The sequence below is a fragment of the Theropithecus gelada genome, chromosome X (assembly GCF_003255815.1).
Source record: "Theropithecus gelada isolate Dixy chromosome X, Tgel_1.0, whole genome shotgun sequence".
NCBI classification, from domain to species: domain Eukaryota; kingdom Metazoa; phylum Chordata; class Mammalia; order Primates; family Cercopithecidae; genus Theropithecus; species Theropithecus gelada.
Genome location: NC_037689.1, coordinates 80,505,858 through 80,526,657, shown reverse-complemented (window position 1 = coordinate 80,526,657; position 20,800 = coordinate 80,505,858). Strand labels below are relative to the sequence as shown.

The window sequence follows — 20,800 nt, the reverse complement described above, 5'->3', positions numbered from 1 at the left end:
ACTTAGCTAGTTCCTTTCAGTGCTTTTATATGGCACTAATTATAATCATGAGAGCAGAGTCCTTATGGCCAAATAACCTCCTAAGGCCTCACCTCTTAATACTGTTACACTGGGGATCAAGAATCAACATTAATTTTGGAGAGGATACAAACATCCAAACTATAGCATTCTGCTCCTGGCCCACCCCAAATTCATGTCCCTCTCACATGTAAAATACATTCATTGTATCTTCATAGCCCAAAACATCTTAATTCTTTCCAGTATCATCTTTAAAGTCTAAGTCGAGAGTCTCATCTAGATCAAATATGGGTGAGATTCAAGATATCATTCGTCCTGAGGAAAATTACCCCTCCAGCTGTGAAATCAAACAAGTTGTGTGTTCTGAAATACAATGGTGGGATCAGCATAGGATAGACATTCCCATTCCAAAAGGGAGAAATAGGCAAGAAGAAAAATGTCCCAAGTAAGTTCAAAACACAACAAGGCACATAACATTAAATCCTGGGGCTTGAGAATAACCTTTTCTGACCCTATATCCTGCATTTCAGATACGCTGGGGTAGGGTTTGGGCCTCTAAGGCCCCAGACAACCCTGACCCCATGACTTTGCTGTGGATAACCCACAAGGCAGCTCTCAGGTTTGAAGTCAGCTACTTGCAGCTCTCCTAGGTTGATGTTTCATGCTGGAGGCTCTTTATTTCTGGGGTCTTGGAGGCAGCCTTACCCTCACAGCTCTGCTTGGAATTGCCCTAGTCGGGGATCTCTTCATTAACCTTAATTCCACACCTCTTCTGGGCATTCCTCTAAATGGAGACTCTCTGCAATGGTCCCACCCACATGGTAGACAAGGCATTGACCTAATGGAGGCTCTCTGGGGTGGCCTCACCCCTGTGGCACTTCTCTGCCTGGGCCCTGAGGTTTTCTCCTAAGAATCCCTTGAAATCTAGGTGAAGATAGCCATGCCTCCACAGCTCTTGCACACTGCATGCCTGCAAAGATGATGCTACATAGACATTGCCAAGATTTACTACTTGTACCTTTTGAAGGGGTGGCCAGAGCCATACCTGAGCCCTCTTGAACTATATTTGGTGTAGCCAAGGAGTGCTGTGCCCAAATGCAAGGAGCAGAAACTTGAGATGGCACTGGGCAATGAGCCCCATGGTTCTACAAGTCATTTGGGTCCTTTCTTTGAACCTATTATATCCTCAAGGCCTTGGCACTCTGGGCCTGTGATGGGCCCGGTAGCCTTGAAGATCTCTAAAATGTTGTCAGTGTCATTCTTTCATACTTGATAAATAGCATCTGACTTCCTTATGTCCACACTAACCTCCTTGTCAAATATTTGCTTGGCCACACCCTTAGTTTTCTCTCCTGAATATGCATTTTATTCTTTAAATGGTTAGCCTGAAAATTTTATAAAATCTTTACGTTCTATTTCCCCTTTGATTATACATTTATTTTTATTTATCTATTCATTCATTTATTTTGTTTATTTGTTTGTTTTGAGATAAAGTCTCGCTCTGTCGTCTAGGCTGGAGTGCAGTGGCGCGATCTCGGCTCACTGAAACCTCCACCTCGCTGGTTCAAGCGATTCTCCTGCCTCAGCTTCCCTGAGTAGCTGGGACTACAGGCACATGCCACCACACCCAGTTAATTTTTGTATATTTAGTAGAGACAGGGTTTCACCATATTGGCCAGGCTGGTTTTAAACTCCTGACCTCAGGCGATCCACCCACCTTGGCCTCCCAGATTGCTGGGATTACAGGCATGAGCCACCTTGCCTAGCCTTATTCATTCATTTATTAAGACAGGGTCTTACTCTGTCACCCAGGGTGGAATTCAGTGGCATGATTATAGCTTGCTGCAGCTTTGAACTCTTAGACTAAAATGATCCTTCTGCCTAATCCTCATGCATGGCTAGGACTATAGGCACATACCACCATGACTGGCTAATTTTAAAAAAATTGTAGTGATGTGGTCTCACCATGGTGTCCAGGCTGGTCTTGAACTTCTGGCCTCAAGTGTTCCTCCTGGTTTGGCCTCAAAAAACACTGGGATTACAAGCATAAGACAGCTTGCTCAGCCAATTTCATTTTTAATTTCTCTTTTCTCACATTCTACTATAAGTAGTCAAAAGAAGCCATGCCACACCTAAAACAATTTGCTTGGAGATTTCTTCCACCAAATATCCTAGTTTATCACTCTTAAATTCTGCTTTCCACAAAGTGCTAAGATATGGAAATAATTCAGACAAGTTCTTTGCCACTTTGTCATAAAGGTGGTCTTTTTCCAGTAAAATTTTCAATATTTTCCAATAAGATATTCCTATTTTCTGTCTTTAAGACCTTTACTTTCCATATTTCTGCCAACATTCTTATCACAACCACTTAGATAATCTCTAAGAAGATTCAAGCTCTGTCTACAGCTATCCTATTTTGAGCCTTCAACAGAATCAGCCTTAATCCTCCATTCACAGCAATCTGGGCTTTTTCTAGCATTACCTTTAAATTCCTCCAGCCTCTATCCATTAACCAGTTCTAAAGCCACTTCCACATATTCAGTGTTTGTTACAGAAATACATGGGTCATTAGTACCCATTTCTGGCTCAGTCAGTTCAGGCTGCAATAATAAAATACCACAGACTGAGTAATTTATTAATAATAGAAATGTACTTCTTACAAATCTTGAGGCTGGATGTCCAAGATCAAGGCACCAGCAGATTCAATGCCTGGTGAAGGCTACTCTCTACGTCCAGATGACATCTTGTTGTTGAATCTCCCAGAGGGGATGAATGTCGTGTACTCACATAGCAGAAGGGGAATAAAAGGTCTACTTAGTTGCCCACAGCCTTTTCATAAGGCACTAATCCAACCCACGAAAGCAGAGCCATCATGGCCTAATCACTTCCTACAGGCATCATTTCTTAATACTGTTGCACTGGAGATTATGTTTCAACATAGAATTTGGTGGGGACACAAACATTCAAATGATAGAAATGCCATTATGGAAAAGGAAAAATTTTAAGTGGATGCCAGTAAATGAGGGTTCAGGAAAGGTTGGACTATAAGGATACAGCACAATGAACTTTTGGTGGATGATGGAATTATTTCATATTTTGATTGTGGTTGTGATTACACCTGTTTGCATTTTTCAACACTCATAGAATTATACATGAAGAAGTATGTTTACCATATGTAAAGAGAAAAAATGAATAAATGAACTACCAACAAATATTTATCATTTATTTAATAAGAAATATTGCAGTTTAAATAAAAACACCAAAAACATATCAAGGAACTTTAGTGGTGATCTTTATTTGTATCTGAAGTCCAATAAAATGGAAAAAATTATTTCTGTCATTTATGAGCTAATTGGAAATTTGAACACTGGATGTTGAGAATGTAATTAGTATGTTGGGTATGATTGTGGTATTGTGATTTTGTTAAAATAATACCATTGGGAGCTTTATTTTTTAATGTATTGAATACTTACAAATGAAATGTGATGTGTAGAATTTTCTTCAAAATAAATATAAGAAAAAGAAAAGTGAATGGGTGTACGGATAAAAAGTAAATATTGATTATGTTGTTTTTGCTGAGTGATTCTTGAACTTGATAATGAATACACTGTGATTTATCACACAATTCTGTCTATTTTTTTAAATGTGAGATGGTTTGGATATTTGTCTCCTAAATTTCTCATGTTGAAATGTAATCTCCAATGTTAGAAGTGTGGCCTGATGGGAGGTGTTAGGGTCATGGGGGCAGATTCCTTATGAATGTGTGGGTGCTGTTCTCACAAAAATGAGTGCGTTCTTGCTGTGAGTTCATATGAGATAGGACTGTTTAAAAGTGTGTGGCACCTCCTACATCTCTCTCTTGCTCCCACTCTCACTATATGACATGCTGCTTCTACTTTACCTCCCACCATAAGTAAAGGTTCCCTGAGGCCTCACCCAAAGCCAAAAGGATGCTGGCACCATACTTCCTGTACAGCTCTGTGCAACCATGAGCCAATTAAATATCTTTTCTTTATAAATTACCCAGTCTCAGGAATTCCTTTAGAGCAAAACAAACACATTAACACAAAAAATTGTTATAAGGAGTAGGGTTTTACTATAAAGATGCCTGAAAATGTGGAAGCGACTTTGGAACTGGGTAATGGGCAGAGGTTGGAAGAGTTTGGAGGGTTCAGAAGAAGACAGGAAAATGAAGTAAAGTTTGGAATTTCTTAGAGACTGGTTAAATGGTTGTGACCATAATGCTCTTAGAGATATGAACAGTAAAGTACAGGCTAAAGAGGTATCAGATGGAAATGAGAAAGTTGTTGGAAACTAGAATAAAAGTAACCCTTGTTACATGCTAGCAAAGAAATCAGATGCATTGTGTTCATGCCCCAGGGAACTGTGGAATTTTGAACTTAAGATTGTCAACTTAGGGTACCTGGTGCAAGAAATTTCTTTCTTTTCTTTTCTTTTCTTTTCTTTTCTTTTTTCTTTTTTCTTTCTACCTTCCTTCCTTCCTTCCTTCCTTCCTTCCTTCCTTTTTCATCATCACATCCTAGATTTATTACAACTGACCAGCAGGCAAAAGGACAGAATTATTACACAAACACTTCGATTCCATGTATATATCTTAAATAGAGGAGGAATTCAAATAAGAATACAGGATAAAATATTCCAAAGCTCCAAGAAGCAGTTATGTTACTGAGCTCCATTTTTTACAGACAAATAAGGCAATATCCCTGCACATTAGCTTTTTGATAATTTTTATACATTTTTCTCTGGTACAAGAGAAAAATAACCAGAGCTCACAATGTACAGTTCTTACACTATTTTCACAGTTTGTGAACACTATACACCCTTTTGTTTTAATAAAGATACATTGTAATAAACTCCTTGCCCTTAAGTTTATAGTATATAATAATCTATGATTAATACATGAAAATTGCCTTTTTATGTGGTCATCCACATAATAGTACAGTCAGATTCGCTCCTGGACAGTCAGAATTGCTTTTTTCTCCATTTGCATAATGGCAAAGTGACTCTATGCTGAGACAGATGGGAAGTTGACAGCAGAGAAACAGATTCCTCTTGAGTCCCCGGGAGAAATGGAGGATGACAGCTTCCTGTGGTCAAAGGGAGACATAAAGCAATGTCTCCTTTCAGAACAGTGGGAAGTCTAAAGTTTAGGATGCCGTCGGGGAGAAGATAGGGAAATAAGGCAAGTAGACCAAAGAGATAATCACTTTTGAATTCTGCAATTTACACGGATGTGATTTTAAACAGCACCATTCTCCCTTTATTGTCTGATAGTATTTATGATTGTCACTCTGAGAGGAGACACAGCAATACCTGCCATGATTTGGTTCTGTAATGGCATCACCTGCATCTCAGACCATGGCTGCTTTATATTCCAGTGTGTTTGAACCATTCACAGTGCTGCTTCACTGTCATACAAAGCTTTAAGGTTCAGTGCCAGGGAGGCCCGAGCAAAACCTAATGAGAACCTGGCTAATGGATAAGTTAAGAAGCACACGATACTTAAATGGCCTCTTGTAACAGTGCTGAGGGTTTTGTTTTGCTTTTTGTATTTTTTCCAGTAGAATTCCAATGCCAAGAAATGGTGGTGTACTACAAGAGGTTCTAGCAGGTGATGAACGTAAAGGCTGCCATTTCAGATCCTCATCTGGTCCAATGTGTCTCGAGAAAAGATGCCTCTTTATCACCTACCACATTGGGCCCCACTATTCTTAGTCTTTTAAACACTAGCGCATATGAGAGATTTGGGGCTAAAAATCCTTGGTAAGGAACATCCCTGGTAATTATAAAGGTTTTTTGATATAAAAAAGGCAAAATATTGGATTAAGCAAAAGTCACATAGCGACAATAGACCACAGGGGAAGGCAAAGAGATTCGGAAACTGAAGACCTGGACCAGTGATGGCAAGAAGGAAACAACTGAGATTTGATCTTTTGCTGCCTACTAGAAATCTTTATCTAATCAATCAAGGCACACTGCTACTAGCTGCTTCTCCCTGTTAGTGAGTTATGATGGCTAAAGTATCAGCTTTAGGACAAACTTATCTACAAGTTGTTCCAGATAAAATAGTAGAATTAAAAACATCTGTAAACTTTGCCTTCTGTACTGTTTTCTTCTTTCAGTCCTGGTGGTTTGTGGCAGGCGGAACATCAAGTTGGCAGCACACTGAATTCTGAGAATGAAAAATTCTTAGGATCAGCACCTTCTTTGACAAGTGGCAGACTCCTGAGTCTTCCCAATGCAAAGTAGGACTGGTAAAGGAGAAAATAACACATCCTGTCCTGTCTCAATATTTCAATGTTCACCTCTTTGAATGCAACATGGTTTTTGGTAAAGATAAATTCATTCTAATTTAATATGATATTTCAAACAGGAAATTTGGCTGAGCACATTGATCCCCAAACATCAACTGTAACTGTAAAGCAACGAAATATCACATAAGTAAAGCTATTGCACTTGGTGAAGAAAGTAAATTCCTCCTTTGTCTCCCAGCTCCAGAATGCAATGTGTCTCATTGGCTGTGCAAGTTCTTCTCACTCAAGCATGAGTCTCTATGTTCAGATATAGTACATCCATCACTGTGTCTTTCCAGGATTTCGAAGTCTGATAAAACACCATTCCAGTAGCTGCATCTCCAGGTTTGGAGTCTAGAAATGAATTTAAGATGTGATCTAATCACAGTCAACAACTTGACGGTACTGACTTCTACATTTCATGAATATGTTCATCACAAAAGAGCAGGATGAGGTCTCTCTGACCAGCACTAACACTGTGTGATCAGTCAGGTATTACAAGGCTGCACGTTCTAGGTGACAGGAATATACAGACATGATGGAAATGAACACCAATGTTATTGCACATGGTGTCTGGGCGAGCAATAAAAACACTGTGATATGGGATGAAAATTCTTTACCTTTTGCTTCCTCTCAGCCCTTTTTTCTAGAGTCTAATGTAGCAGCGATATCAATCAACATACAAGGGAAAGCTGGGAGTAGCTGACATTTGATCCAGGATTTAACAAACATAGCATGCGACCTCAACAGTACGTTCTTCATACATCAAAATAAAAAGATGTTTCAGAAGCTCTTTATACTTTGACCTTTTGGATTCATCCTTCGTAAGGCACAAGTTGACAAACTTGATAAAACTGGGGAGAATTCCCTTTCCTCAGAATTACTCAGCTGCGGAGGATCTCCTTTCATGACTTGTGTTAGTTGATCAAATACACTATTCCACTTTGGATAAGGAAATCGGCCCGTGGCCAACTCATACAATGTGATCTCCAAACTCCAGACATCACAGCAGACATCATATGCTTGTTGCGATGCACTTGGGTCTATTCTTTCAGGTGCCATGTATGGCCTACAGCTAGCATCTTTTGTCTTGGCAATAGAGTCCACAACCCGTCCACTGATGCTGGTCACAGAGTCTAATATTTTCACTTCTGTCCAGAAGAATATTGGAAGGTTTGATATCCCTGTGAATAATTTTCAAGTTCTCTTTTAAGTGGTTTAGTGCTTTCACAGTTGCTAAAGTAATTCTGCCTAAAATTTCTTCTGTAATAACATCGTCTAATACACTATATACATATTTGTAAAACTTATCAAATGAGGTAGACATGAGTTCCATACAGATCAAACAGTCACCCTCTCTGAAGAGTGCACCATAAAACTGAACAATATAAGGGCAATCACTACTCCGAATTACTTCATCCAAATCCATAAGAAGTTGTTTTTGTTCTTTTTCATCCACTGTTGACCAAATTTTTTAACTGCCATTATTTGTCCACTTGGTTTGTGGACCATTTTGTTGACAGAACCATAAGCTCCTCATCCAATTTCTCCAAGGTTTTTCAAGTCCTCTGCAGTGAAATCCCAATGTTGTTCAGCAGAGACCTTCAGTTTTCCTGATAACTCAAAGCTGTGTGATCTCGGTCTCTCTACGTGTGGGTTTTGAATTCCTGTAGGATTGGGATTCAGAGTAAACTTTGCTGTAGATATGAAAGGTGGATTTGCAAAATTCAACTTCAGTGCTTTGCATTTACCCTGCATGCTGCTGACAGCTGGGTGGCCTGGCGCCAGGGATCCTACGGGGCTGGGGTGCCGCTGCAGCTGTTGCCCCTGGTACAAGAAATTTCTAAGCAGGAAAGCATTCAAGATGTAGCCTGGTTGCTTATAACAACATGTTATCAGATATAGGAGCAAATGAATGACTTGAAGTTAGTGCTTATATTTAAAAGGAAAGCAGAGCATAAGTTCAGAAAATGTGCATATTAGCCCTGCGGTAAAGAAAGAATCCAAACAGGCTTTAGAGCAATCACTTGCTAGAGAGATTAGCATTACTAAAAAGGAGCCAAGTGCTAATATCCAAGACAATGAGTTTAAAAAAAAAAAAAAGACTAGGAGGCATTTCAGAAGTCTTTGGGACAGCCCAGAGGTCTACCAGGAAATAATGGTTTCGGGGACCAAGTCCTGGGTTCTGCTATCCTACTCAGCCTCAGGAAACTGCTCTTCATATCCTGGCTGCTCTGGCTCCAGCCTTGACTCAAAGGGGTCCAGGACACTGCTTCAGAGGGCACAAGCTGTAAATCAGCAGCTTCCATGTGGTGTTAAGCCTGTGGGCACAAAGAATGCAAGAGTAAAGGAGCCTCGGCAACTTCCACCTAAAATTTCAAAGGTTGTATGAGAAAGAATGGATGCCCAGGCAGAAACTTGCCACAGAAATGGAGCTGCAACAGAGTGTCTCTACTAGGGCAGTGCTGAGGGGAAATGTGGCATTGCAGTTCCCACACAGACTCCCCACCAGGTCACTGCCTACCTAATGGAGCTGTGAGAGGGGGCTGACATCCTCTAGACCCAACAACAACAGAGGTAAGCGCAGCTTGCACCCTCAGCCTGAGAAAGTCATAAGCACTGGGACTCCAACCCATTAGGGCAGCCATGTCAGCTGCATTCAGCAATTCCACAGAAGCAGAGCTACCCATGGCTTTGGAAGTCCACTCCTCACACCAGTGTGCCCTGGATGCAGGACGTCGAGTCAAATGAGATTATTTTGGAGCTTTAAGATTCAATGAATATCCTGTTGGGTTTAAGACTTGTGTGGGGCCTATTAGCCCTTTCTTTTGACTGAATTCTCTCTCTCTTTTGGAATGGGGACGTTTGCCCAATGCCAGTACCACCATTATATCTTGGGAGTAAATAACTTGATTTTGGTTCTACAGGTTCATAGATGGAAGGAACTCGACTTGAGTCTGAGATGAGGCTTTGGAATTTGGACTTGAGAACTCTTGTGTTGGGGCTGAAACAAGTTAAGACTTTGGGGGACAACTGAGAAGGGATTATTGTCAGGCCTCTGAGCCCAAGCTAAGCCATCATATCCCCCATAACCTGCACGTATATATCCAGATGGCCTAAAGTAATTGAAGAATAACAGAAGAAGTGAAAATGGCTTGTTCCTACCTTAACTGATGACATTACCTTGTGAAATTCCTTCTCCTGGCTCATCCTGGCTCAAAACCTCCCCCACTGAGCACCTTGTGACCCCCACACCTGCCCACCAGAGAACAACCCCCTTTGACTGTAATTATCCTTTACCTACCCAAATCTTATAAAATGGCCCCATCCCTACCTATCTCCCTTGGCTGACTCTCTTTTCGGATTCAGCCCGCCTGCACCCAGGTGAAATAAACAGCCTTGTTGCTCACACAGAGCCTGTTTGATGGTCTCTTCACATGGATGCGAGTGAAATTTGGTGCCGTGACTCAGGTCGGGGGACCTCCATTGGGAGATCAATCCCCTGTCCTCCTGCTCTTTGCTCCATGATAAAGATCCACCTACAACCTCAGGTCCTCAGACCAACCAGCTCAAGGAACATCTTACCAATTTTAAATCGGGTAAGCAACCTGTTTTCACTCTCTTCTCCAACCTCTCTCACTATCCCTCAACCGCTTTCTCTTTTCAATCTTGGCACCACACTTCAATCTCTCCCTTCTCTTAATTTCAGTTCCTTTCCTTTTCTGGTAGAGACAGGAGACGAGTTTAATCCATGAACCCAAAACTCCAGTGCCAGTCATGGACTCAAGAAGACAGTCTTCCCTTCGTGTTTAATCATGTGGGGATGTCTGCTTGATTATTCACCCACGTTTCAGAGGTGTCTGACCACGCGGGAATGCCTAGCTTGGTCCTTCACCCTTAGTGGCAAGCACTGCTTTTCTGGGGGGCAAGCACCCCACCACCCCTTCTCTCTGTGTCTCTACCCATTTTCCACTTTCCTGGGGAACAAGAACACCCCACCCCTTCTCTCTGTGTCTCTACCCTCTTTTCTCTCCACTTTCCAGGGCGGCAAACACCCCCACCCCTTCTCTCCATGTCTCTACCCTCTCTTTTCTCTGGACTTGCCTCCTTCATTATAGGCAACATTCCACCCTCCATTCCTCCTTCTCCCTTAGCCTGTGTCCTCAAGAACTTAAAACCTCTTCCACTCACACCTGACCTAAAACCTAAATGTCTTATTTTCTTCTGCAATGCTGCTTAACTACAATACAAACTCAATAATGGCTCTACGTGGCCAGAAAATGGCACTTTTGATTTCTCCATCCCACAAGACCTAAATAATTCTTGTCATAAAATGGGCAAACGGTCTGAGGTGCCTGACGTCCAGGCATTCTTTTACACATCGGTCCCTGCCTAGTCTCTGTTCCCAATGTAACTCATCCCAAATCTTCCTTCTTTCCCTCCCGTCTGTCCCCTCAGTCCCAACCCCAAGCATCGCTGAATCTTTCCAATCTTCCTTTTTTATGGACCCATCTGACCTCTCCCCTCCTCCCCAGGCTGCTCCTCGCCAGGCTGAGCTAGGTCCCAATTCTTCCTCAGCCTCAGCCTCAGCTCCCCTACCCTATAATCGTTTTATCACCTCCCCTCCTCACACCTGGTCCAGCTTACAGTTTCATTCCGTGACTAGCCGTCTCCCACTTGCCCAGAAATTTCCTCTTTAAAAGGTAGCTGGAGTTAAAGGCATAGTCAAGGTTAATGCTCCTTTTTCTTTATCTGACCTCTCCCAAATCAGTTAGCATTTAGGCTCTTTTTCATCAAATATGAAAAACCCAGCCCAGTTCATGGCCCATTTGGCAGCAACCCTTAGACTCTTTACAGCCCTAGACCCTGAAGGGTCAGAAGGCCATCTCATTTAAATATGCACTTTATCACCCAGTCAGCTCCTGACATTAGAATAAAGCTCCAAAAATTAAATTCCAGCCCTCAAACCCCACAACAGGACTTAATTAACCTCGCCTTCAAGGTGTACAATAATAGAGGCAGCCAAGTAGCAATGTTTTTCTGAGTTGCAATTCCTTGCCTCCACTGTGAGACAAACCCCAGCCACATCTCCAGCACACAACAACTCCAAACGCCTGAACCGCAGCTGCCAGGGGTTCCTCCAGGACCTCCTCCCCCAGGAGCTTGCTACAAATGCTGGAAATCTGGCCACTGGGCCAAAGAATGCCCACAGCCTGGGATTCCTCCTAAGCCATGTCCCATCTGTGTGGGATCCCACTGAAAATTGGACTGTTCAACTCACCTGGCAGCCACTCCCGGAGCCCATGGAACTCTGGCCCAAGGCTCTCTGACTGACTCCTTCCCAGATCTTCTCGGTTTAGCAGCTGAGGACTGATGCTTCCCGATCACCTCAGAAGCCACTTAGACCATTGCAGACGCCAAGCTTCGGGTAACTCTCACAGTGGAGGGTAAGTCCGTCCCCTTCTTAATCAATACGGAGCCTACCCACTCCACATTATCTTCTTTTCAAGGGCCTGTTTCCCTTTCCTCCATAACTGTTGTGGATATTGACGGCCAGGTTTCTAAACCTCTTAAAACTCCCCAATTCTGGTGCCAACTTGGACCATATTCTTTTATGCACTCCTTTTTAGTTATCCCCACCTGCCCAGTTTCCTTATTAGGCCAAAACATTTTAACTAAATTATCTGCTTCCCTGACTATTCCTAGGCTACAGCCACACCTCATTGCTGCCCTTTTTCCCAGTTCAGAGCCTCCTTCGCATCCTCCCCTTGTATCTCTCCACCTTAACCCACAAATATGGTACACCTCTACTCCCTCCCTGGCAACCAATCACATGCCCATTACTGTCCCTTTAAAACCTAATCACCCTTACCCCACTCAATGCCAGTAACCCACCCAAAGCATGCTTTAAAAGGATTAAAGCCTGTTATCACTCTCCTGTTACAGCATGGCCTTTTAAAGCCTATAAACTCTCCTTACAATTCCCTCATTTTACCTGTCCTAAAACCAGACAAGTCTTACAAGTTAGTTCAGGATCTGTGTTTTATCAACCAAATTGTTTTGCCTATCCACCCCATAATGCCAAACCCATATACTCTCCTATCCTCAATACCTCCCTCCACAATCTGTTATTCTGTTCTGGATCTCAAACATGCTTTCTTTGCTATTCCTTTGTACCATTCATCCCAGCCTCTCTTCGCTTTCAGTTAGACTGACCCTGACACTCATCAGGCTCAGCAAATTACCTGAGCTGTACTGCCTCAAGGTTTCACAGACAGCTCCCATTACTTCAGTCCAGCCCAAATTTCTTCCTCATCCTTTACCTATCTCAACATAATTCTTCATAAAAACACACATGCTCTCCCTGCTGATCATGTCCAACTAATCTCCCAAACCCCAATCCCTTCTACAAAACAACTCCTTTCCTTCCTAGGCATGGTTAATGCAGTCAGAATTCTTACACAAGAGCTGGGACCATGCCCTGTATAGCCCTTCTGTCCAAACAACTTGACCTTACTGTGTTAGCCTAGCCCTCATGTCTGCATGCAGCAGCTGCCACTGCCTTAATACTTTAGAGGCCCTCAAAATCACAAACTATGTTCAAGTCACTCTGTATAGTTCTCATAACTTCCAAAATCTATTTTCTTCCTCCCACCTTATGCATATACTTTCTGCTCCCTGGCTCCTTCAGCTATACTCACTCTTTATTGAGTCTCCCACAATTACCATTGTTCCTGGCCCAGACTTCAATTTGGCCTCTCACATTATTCCTGATACCACACCTGACCCCCATGACTGTATCTCTCTGATCCACCTGACATTCACTCAATTTCCCCATATTTCCTTCTTTCCCTTTCCTCACCCTGAACACACTTGGTTTATTGATGACAATTCCACCAGGCCTAATTGCCACTCACCAGCAAAGGCAGGCTAGGCTACAGTATCTTCCACACCTATCATTGAGGCTACCACTCTGCCCCCCTCCACTACCTCTCAACAAGTCAAACTCATTGCCTTAACTCAAGCACTCACTCTTGCAAAGGGACTACACGTCAGTATTTATACTGACTCTAAATATGCCTTCCATATCCTGCACCACCATGCTGTTATATGGGCTGAAAGAGGTGTCCTCACTACACAAGGGTCCTCCATCATTAATGCCTCTTTAATAAAAATGCTTCTCAAAGCCCCTTTACTTCCAAAGGAAGCTGGAGTCATTCACTGCAAAGGCCATCAAAAGGCATCAGATCCCATCACTCAGGAGAATGCTTATGCTGATAAGGTAGCTAAAAAAGCAGCTAGAGCCGGGCGCAGTGGCTCAAGCCTGTAATCCCAGCACTTTGGGAGGCCGAGACGGGCGGATCACAAGGTCAGGAGATCGAGACCATCCTGACTAACACGGTGAAACCCCGTCTCTACCAAAAATAACACAAAAAACTAGCTGGGCGAGGTGGCAGGCGCCTGTAGTCCCAGCTACTCGGGAGGCTGAGGCAGGAGAATGGCAGAAACCTGGGAGGTGGAGCTTGCAGTGAGCTGAGATCCGGCCACTGCACTCCAGCCCGGGCGACAGAGCGAGACTCTGTCTCAAAAAAAAAAAAAAAAAAAAAAGCAGCTAGAATTCCAACTTCTATCCCTCACGGCAGTTTTTCTCCTCCTCATCTGGCCACGCCCACCCACTCCCCCACTGAGACTTCCACCTTTCAATCTCTTCCCACACAAGACAAATGGTTCTTGGACCAAGGAAAATATTTACTTCAAGCCTCACAGGCCCATTCTATTCTGTTTTCATTTCATAACCTCTTCCATGCAGGTTACAAGCCACTAGCCTGCCTCTTAGAACCTCTCACTTCCTTTCCATCATGGAAATCCATCCTCAAGGAAATAACTTCTCAGTGTTCCATCTGCCATTCTACTACTCCTCAGGAATTTCTTAGGCCCCCTCCCTTCCCTACACATCAAGCTTGGCTATTTGCCCCCTCTCAGGACTGGCAAATTGACTTTCTCACATGCCTGAGTCAGGAAACTAAAATACCTCTACACTTTCACTGGATGTGTAGAGGCCTTTCCCACAGGGTCTGAGAAGGCCACTGCAGTTATTTCTTCCCTTCTGTTAGACATAATTCCTTGGTTTGGCCTTCCCACCTGTATACAGTCTGATAACAGACCAGCCTTTTTTAGTCAAATCACCCAAGCAGTTTCTCAGGCTCTTGGTATCCAGTGAACTAATGGACTTTTTAAAACACACCTCACCAAGCTCAGTTACCAACTTAAAAAGGACTGGACAATACTTTTACCACTTTCCCTTCTCAGAATTCAGGCCTGTCCTTGGAATGCTACAGGGTACAGCCCATTTGAGCTCCTGTATGGACGCTCCTTTTTATTAGGCCCCAGTCTCATTCCAGACACCAGACCAACTTGGACTGTGCCCCAAAAACTTGTCATCCCTACTATCTTCTGTCTAGTCATACTCCTATTCACCATTCTCAGCTACTCATAAATGCCCTGCTCTTGTTTACACTGCTGGTTTACACTGTTTCTCCAAGCCATCACAGCTGATATCTCCTGGTGCTATCCCCAAACTGCCACTCTCAACTCTTAAAGTAAATAAATAATCTTTGCTGGCAGGGCTATGCTGAACCTCCTTAGGCACTCTCTAATTGGATGTCCTGGGTCCTCCCAATTCTTAGTCCTTTAATACCTGTTTTTCTCCTTCTCCTATTCCGTTTAGTTTTCCAATTCATACAAAACCGTATCCAGGCCATCACCAACAATTCTATATGACAAATGTTTCTTCTAACAACGCCACAATGTCATCCCTTACCACGAAATCTTCCTTCAGCTTAATCTCTCCCACTCTAGGTTCCCATGCAACCCCTAATCCTGCTCAAAGCAGCCCTGAGAAACATGGCCCATTATCTCTCCATACCACCCCCAAAAATGTTTGCCGCCCCAACACTTTACCACTATTTCATTTTATTTTTCTCATTAATATAAGAAGACAGGAATGTCAGGCCTCTGAGCCCAAGCTAAGCCATCATATCTCCTGTGACCTGCATGTATATATCCAGATGGCCTGGAGTAACTGAAGAATCACAAAAGAAGTGAAAATGGCCTGTTCCTACCAGCCTGGCCAACACGGTGAAACCTCATCTCAACTAAAAATACAAAAATTAGCTAGACGTGGTGGTACAAGCCTGTAATCCCAGCTACTTGGAGGCTGAGGCAGGAGAATCACTAGAACCCAGGAGGCAGAGGTTGCAGTGAGCTGAGTTAACACCACTGCACTCCAGCCTGGGTGACAGAGTGAAACTTCACCTCAGAAAATAAATAAATAAATAAATAAATAAATAAATAAATAAATAAAAGTGTTGGTGAAGATGTGGGGAAAAAGGAACCCTAGTATACTGTTTACAGGAGTATAAATTGGTACTGTCGTTATGGAAAACAATATAGAGATTCCTCAAAAACTTAAAAAGAGAACTACCATACTATCCATCAATTCCATTTCTGGATATATATACAAGGGAAATAAAATCAGTATCTTGAAGTGATATCAGCACCCCCCAGGTCCATTGCAACATTATTCACAATAGCCAAAATATAGAGACAACCTAAGTTTTGTCAAATAAATGGATTTCTAAAGTATACACACACACAAACACACAAACACACAGAATATTATCTAGCCTTAAAAAGAAGAAAATTCTGTCATTTGTGACAATGTAGATAAACTAGGAGGATATTAGGTGAAGTGAAATAAGCCAGACACTGAAAGACAAATATTGCATGATCTCCCTTATATGTGGATTTTTAAAAACTTGAGTTGGCTAGGTGTGGTGACTCATACCTGTAATCCCAGAGCATGGGGAGGCTGAGATAGAAGGATTGCTTGAGGATAAAAGTAGGACATCAGCCTAGACAACATAGCAAGACCTAGTCTCCATTAAAAAAAAAAAATAGCTGGGCATGGTGGCACACACCTGCAGTCTGAGCTACTTGGGAGGGTGAGGCAGGAGGATTGCTGGAGTCAGGAGTTAAAGGGTGCAGTGAGTTATGATCATGCCACTGCACTCCCCATCTCTGAAATTTAAAAAATATATAAATAAACAAACAAGCTGAACTCATATAAGTAGAGATTAGAACATTGTTTGCCAGGAAATGCAATGTAAAAAAAAAAAAAAAAAAAAGTAAAGAGCTGTAAGTAAAAGGGTACCAAAGTTTAGTCATGTGGGATAAATAAGTTCTAGGGATTTAATGTACAACATGGTGACTACAATACTATATAATAACTATAAAATACTTTATTATAGATTTGGAATTTGCTAAAAGAGTTGATCTTAAGTATTCATAGCACAAAAAATAAGTATGTGATGTATACTTCACATACTCAAGTATACTTCAATAAAGACAGAAAAATTAAGCAGGAAAAATCTAATAAATCTACATATATATTACTATCATTAATAAGAGATTTAGTAAATTTGCTGAATAAAATTTATTATACATAAAATAAAATAGTCATAATTAATATACTAAAGACTGTAATGGAAAGGATAGAGGACATGCAAAATCAGATAGGTAATTCTAACAGGGAGATCAAAAATATAATAAAGAATCAACTGAAAATGCAAGAAGGCAAAAATACAGTAACAAAAATAAAGAAGACTTTGCTGGATACCGGGAGACTTGAAACAGTTAACGGAAATAATCAGGTAACTTGAGAACAGGGAAACAGAAATGACGAAAACTGACACAGACATGGAAAAACTAGACTGTAAGAGACAGAACACTACACCCAAAAGCCGTTGGATAATATTGAATGGGTGTAATATGTGTAATTGTAATCCCCCCCCAAAAAAAAGAAAACATGACAGAAAAAACATTTGAAAAAATAATGACAAAATAAAAACTGTCAGACACAAAATCACAGATTCAAGAAGCACAGAGAATAAGCAGGGCAAATGTCAAGCAAACAAGCAAAAAATCCACCAAAACATTTCAAATTCAAACTAGTGAAATTCAAACAAAGGAAAATTATGAAGGCAGACAGACAAGAAATGACATTACCTATAGAACATGAGAATTACAGCAGAATTCTTATCAGAAATCCTACAGGCAAAAAGAAAGTAGAGATGAGGGGCCGAGATGACCAAATAGGAACAGTTCTGCTCTGCAGTTCCCAGTAAGACCAACACAGAAGGTGGGTGATTTCTGCATTTCCAGCTGAGGTACCAAGTTCATCTCACTGGGACTGGTTAGGCAACGGTTCCAACCCACAGTGGGTGAGCAGAAGCAGGGTAGGCTGTAGCTTCACCCCAAAAGTGCAAGAAGCTGGGAGACCACCCTCCCCCCAGGCAAGGAAAGCCATGAGGAACTGTGCTACCCAGCTGGGTTAATGTGCTTTTCCAATAGTTTTTGCAATCTGCAGATCAGGAGATTCCCTCATGTACCTACACCACCAGGGTCCTGGGTTTCAAGCACAAAACTGGGCAGCTGTTTGGGCAGACGCCAAAATAGCTGCAGGAGTACTTTTTGGTACCCCAGTGGCAGCTGGAACTCCAGCAAGATGGAACTGTTCACTCCCCTGGAAAGGGGACTGAAGCCATGGAGTCAAGTGGTCTCACTCAGCAGGTCCCACTACCATGGAGTCCAGCAAGCTAAGAAACACTGGCTTGAAATTTTCACTGCCAGCATAGCAGTCTGAAGTCGACCTGGGAAGATCAAATTTGGTGGGGGAAGGTGCATCTGCCATTACTGAGGATTGAGTAGGTGGTTTTCCCCTGACAGTACTAAGGAGGCTGGGAGGTGTGGAATGGGCAAATTCATCAGAGTGCAGCAAAGTGACTGTGGCCAGTCTGCATCTCTAGATTCCTCCTGATGGGGAAGGCATCTCTGAAGGAAAGGTAACAGCCCCAGTCAGGAGCTTACAGATAAACTCTCATCTCCCTGGGACAGAGCACCTGGGTAAAGGGGTGACTATGGGTGCAGTTCAGTGGATTTATTCATTCCTGCCTGCTGGATCTGAAGAGAGCAGCTGATTCTGACAAGAAGGAGTCTTCCAGGACAGTGCACAGGCTCTGCTAAGGGACAGACTACCTCCTCAAGTGGGTTCCTTACTCTTATGCCTCCTGACTACAGACACCTCCAGACAGGGGTCAAGAGACACCTCATATAGGCAAGCTCTGGCTGGCATCAGGCTGGTGCCCCTCTGGGATGAAGCTTCCAGAGGAAGGAGCAGGCAGCAGTGTTTGCCATTCTACAGCCTCCACTGGTAATACCCAGGTGGACAGGGTCTGGAGTGAACCTCCAGCAAACTACAGCAGACCTACAGAAGAGGGGCCTGACTGTTAGAAGAAAACTTAACAAACAGAAAGCAAAAACATCAACAGGAACATAAAGGAGTGCCACAGAAAAACCCCATCCAAAGTTCATTAGCCTCAAAGATCAAAGGTAGATAAATCCACGAAGATGAGGAAAAACCAGGACAAAAACACTGAAAATTCTGAAAACCATGCCTCTTCTCCTCCAAATGATAGCAACTCCTCTCCACCAAGGGCAAAATACTTGACAAAGAATGAGATTGATGAATTGACAGGAGTAGGCTTCAGAAGGTGGGTAATAACAAACTCCTTTGAGCTAAAGAAACATGTTCTAACCCAACGCAAGGAAGCTAAGAAGCTTGATAAAGGTTACAGGAACTAGTAACTAAAACAAACAGTTTAGAGAGGAACATAAATGACCTGATGGAGCTAAAAAACACAGCACAAGAACTTTGTGAAGTATACACAAGTATCAATAGCCAAATTGATCAGGCAGAAGAAAATGTATCAGAGATTGAACATCAACTTACTGAAATGAGGCATGAAGACAAGATTAGAGAAAAAAGAATGAAAAGGAACAAACAAAATCTCCAAGAAATATGGAACTATGTGAAAAGACTAAACCTACATTTGATTGGTGTACCTGAAAGTGATGCTGAAAATGGAACCAAGTTGGAAAACACTTTTCAGGATATTATCCAGAAGAACTTCCCCAACCTAGCAATAGAGGCCAAAATTTGAATTCAGGAAATAGAGAATATCACTAATATACTCCTCGAGGATTGCTGGCAAGATGGCTGAATAGGAACAGCTCTGGTCTGCAGCTCCCAGTGAGAACGATGCAGAAGGTGGGTGATTTCTGCATTTTCAACTGAGGTACCCATTTTATTTCATTGGGACTGGTTGGACAGTGAGTGAAGCCCACAGAGGGCAAACTGAAGCAGCATGTGGCATCATCTTACCCAGGAAGCGGGAGAGGTAGGGAAATTCTCTCCCCCAATCCAACAGAAGCCATGAGGGACTGTGCCTGAGGAACAGTGCACTCCAGCCCAGATACTGCACTTTTCCCATGATCTTCACAACCCACAGACCAGGAGATTCCCTCCAGAGCCTATGCCACCAGGGCCCTGGGTTCAAGCACAAAACTGGGTGGCCATTTGGGCAGACATTGAGCTACTGGCAAGAGTTTTTATGTTGTTGTTGTTTGCTTGTATGTTTTTTTTCATACCCCAATGGCGCCTGAAATGCCAGTGAGACATAACTGTTCACTCCTCCAGAAAGGGGGCTGAAGCCAGAAAGCCAAGTGGTCTGGTTTGGCAGGTCCCACCCCCATGGAGCCCAGCAAGCTAAGATCAACTGGCTTGAAATACTTGCTGCCAGCACAGCAGTCTAAGTTTGACCTGGGACACTCGAGCTTGGTGGGGGAGGGGTGTCTGCCATTGCTGAGGCTTGAGTAGGCGGTTTTACCCTCACAATGTAAACAAAGCCACCAGGAATTTTGAAATAGGTGGAGCCCACCACAGCTCAGCAAGGCAGCTGTGGCCAGACTGCCTCTCTAGATTCCTCCTCTCTGGGCAGGGCATCTCTGAAAAAAAGGCAGCAGCCCCAGTCAGGGACTTATAGATAAAACCTCCATCTCTTTGGGACAGAGCACCTGGTGGAAGGGGTGGTTGTGGATGCAGCTTCAGCAGGCTGAAATGTCGCTGACTGATGGCTCTGAAGAGAGCAGCAGATCTCCCAGCACAGCGTTCAAGCTCTGCTAAGGGTCAGACTGCCTCCTCAAGTGGGACCCTGACCCCTCTGTTTCCCCACTGGAGACAAGTCTCTCAGTAGGGACTGAGAGAACTTGCCATACAAGAGAGTTCTGGCTGGCATCTGGCATGTGGCCCTCTGAGACAAAGGTTCTAGAGGAAACAACAGGCAAGGATCTTTGTTGTTCTGCAGTTTCCGCTGGTGTTACCCAGGCAAACAGAGTCTAGACTGGACCTCCAGCAAACTCCAACAGACCTGCAGCAGAGGGGCCTATTAGAAGGAAAACTAACAAACAGAAAGGAATAGCACATCCACTCAGAGTCCCAATCTGAAGGTCACCAACATCCAAGATCAAGGGTAGATAAACCCATGAAGATGAAGAAAAACCAGTGCAAA

The 20,800-nt window shown here is 42.9% G+C and overlaps 1 pseudogene; it reads right to left on the bottom strand.

Moving 5' to 3' along the window:
* Positions 1–7,002: 7,002 nt before the first annotated feature.
* The window catches only part of LOC112615186, a 34,701-nt pseudogene continuing 20,903 nt past the window's right edge, over positions 7,003–20,800 (bottom strand).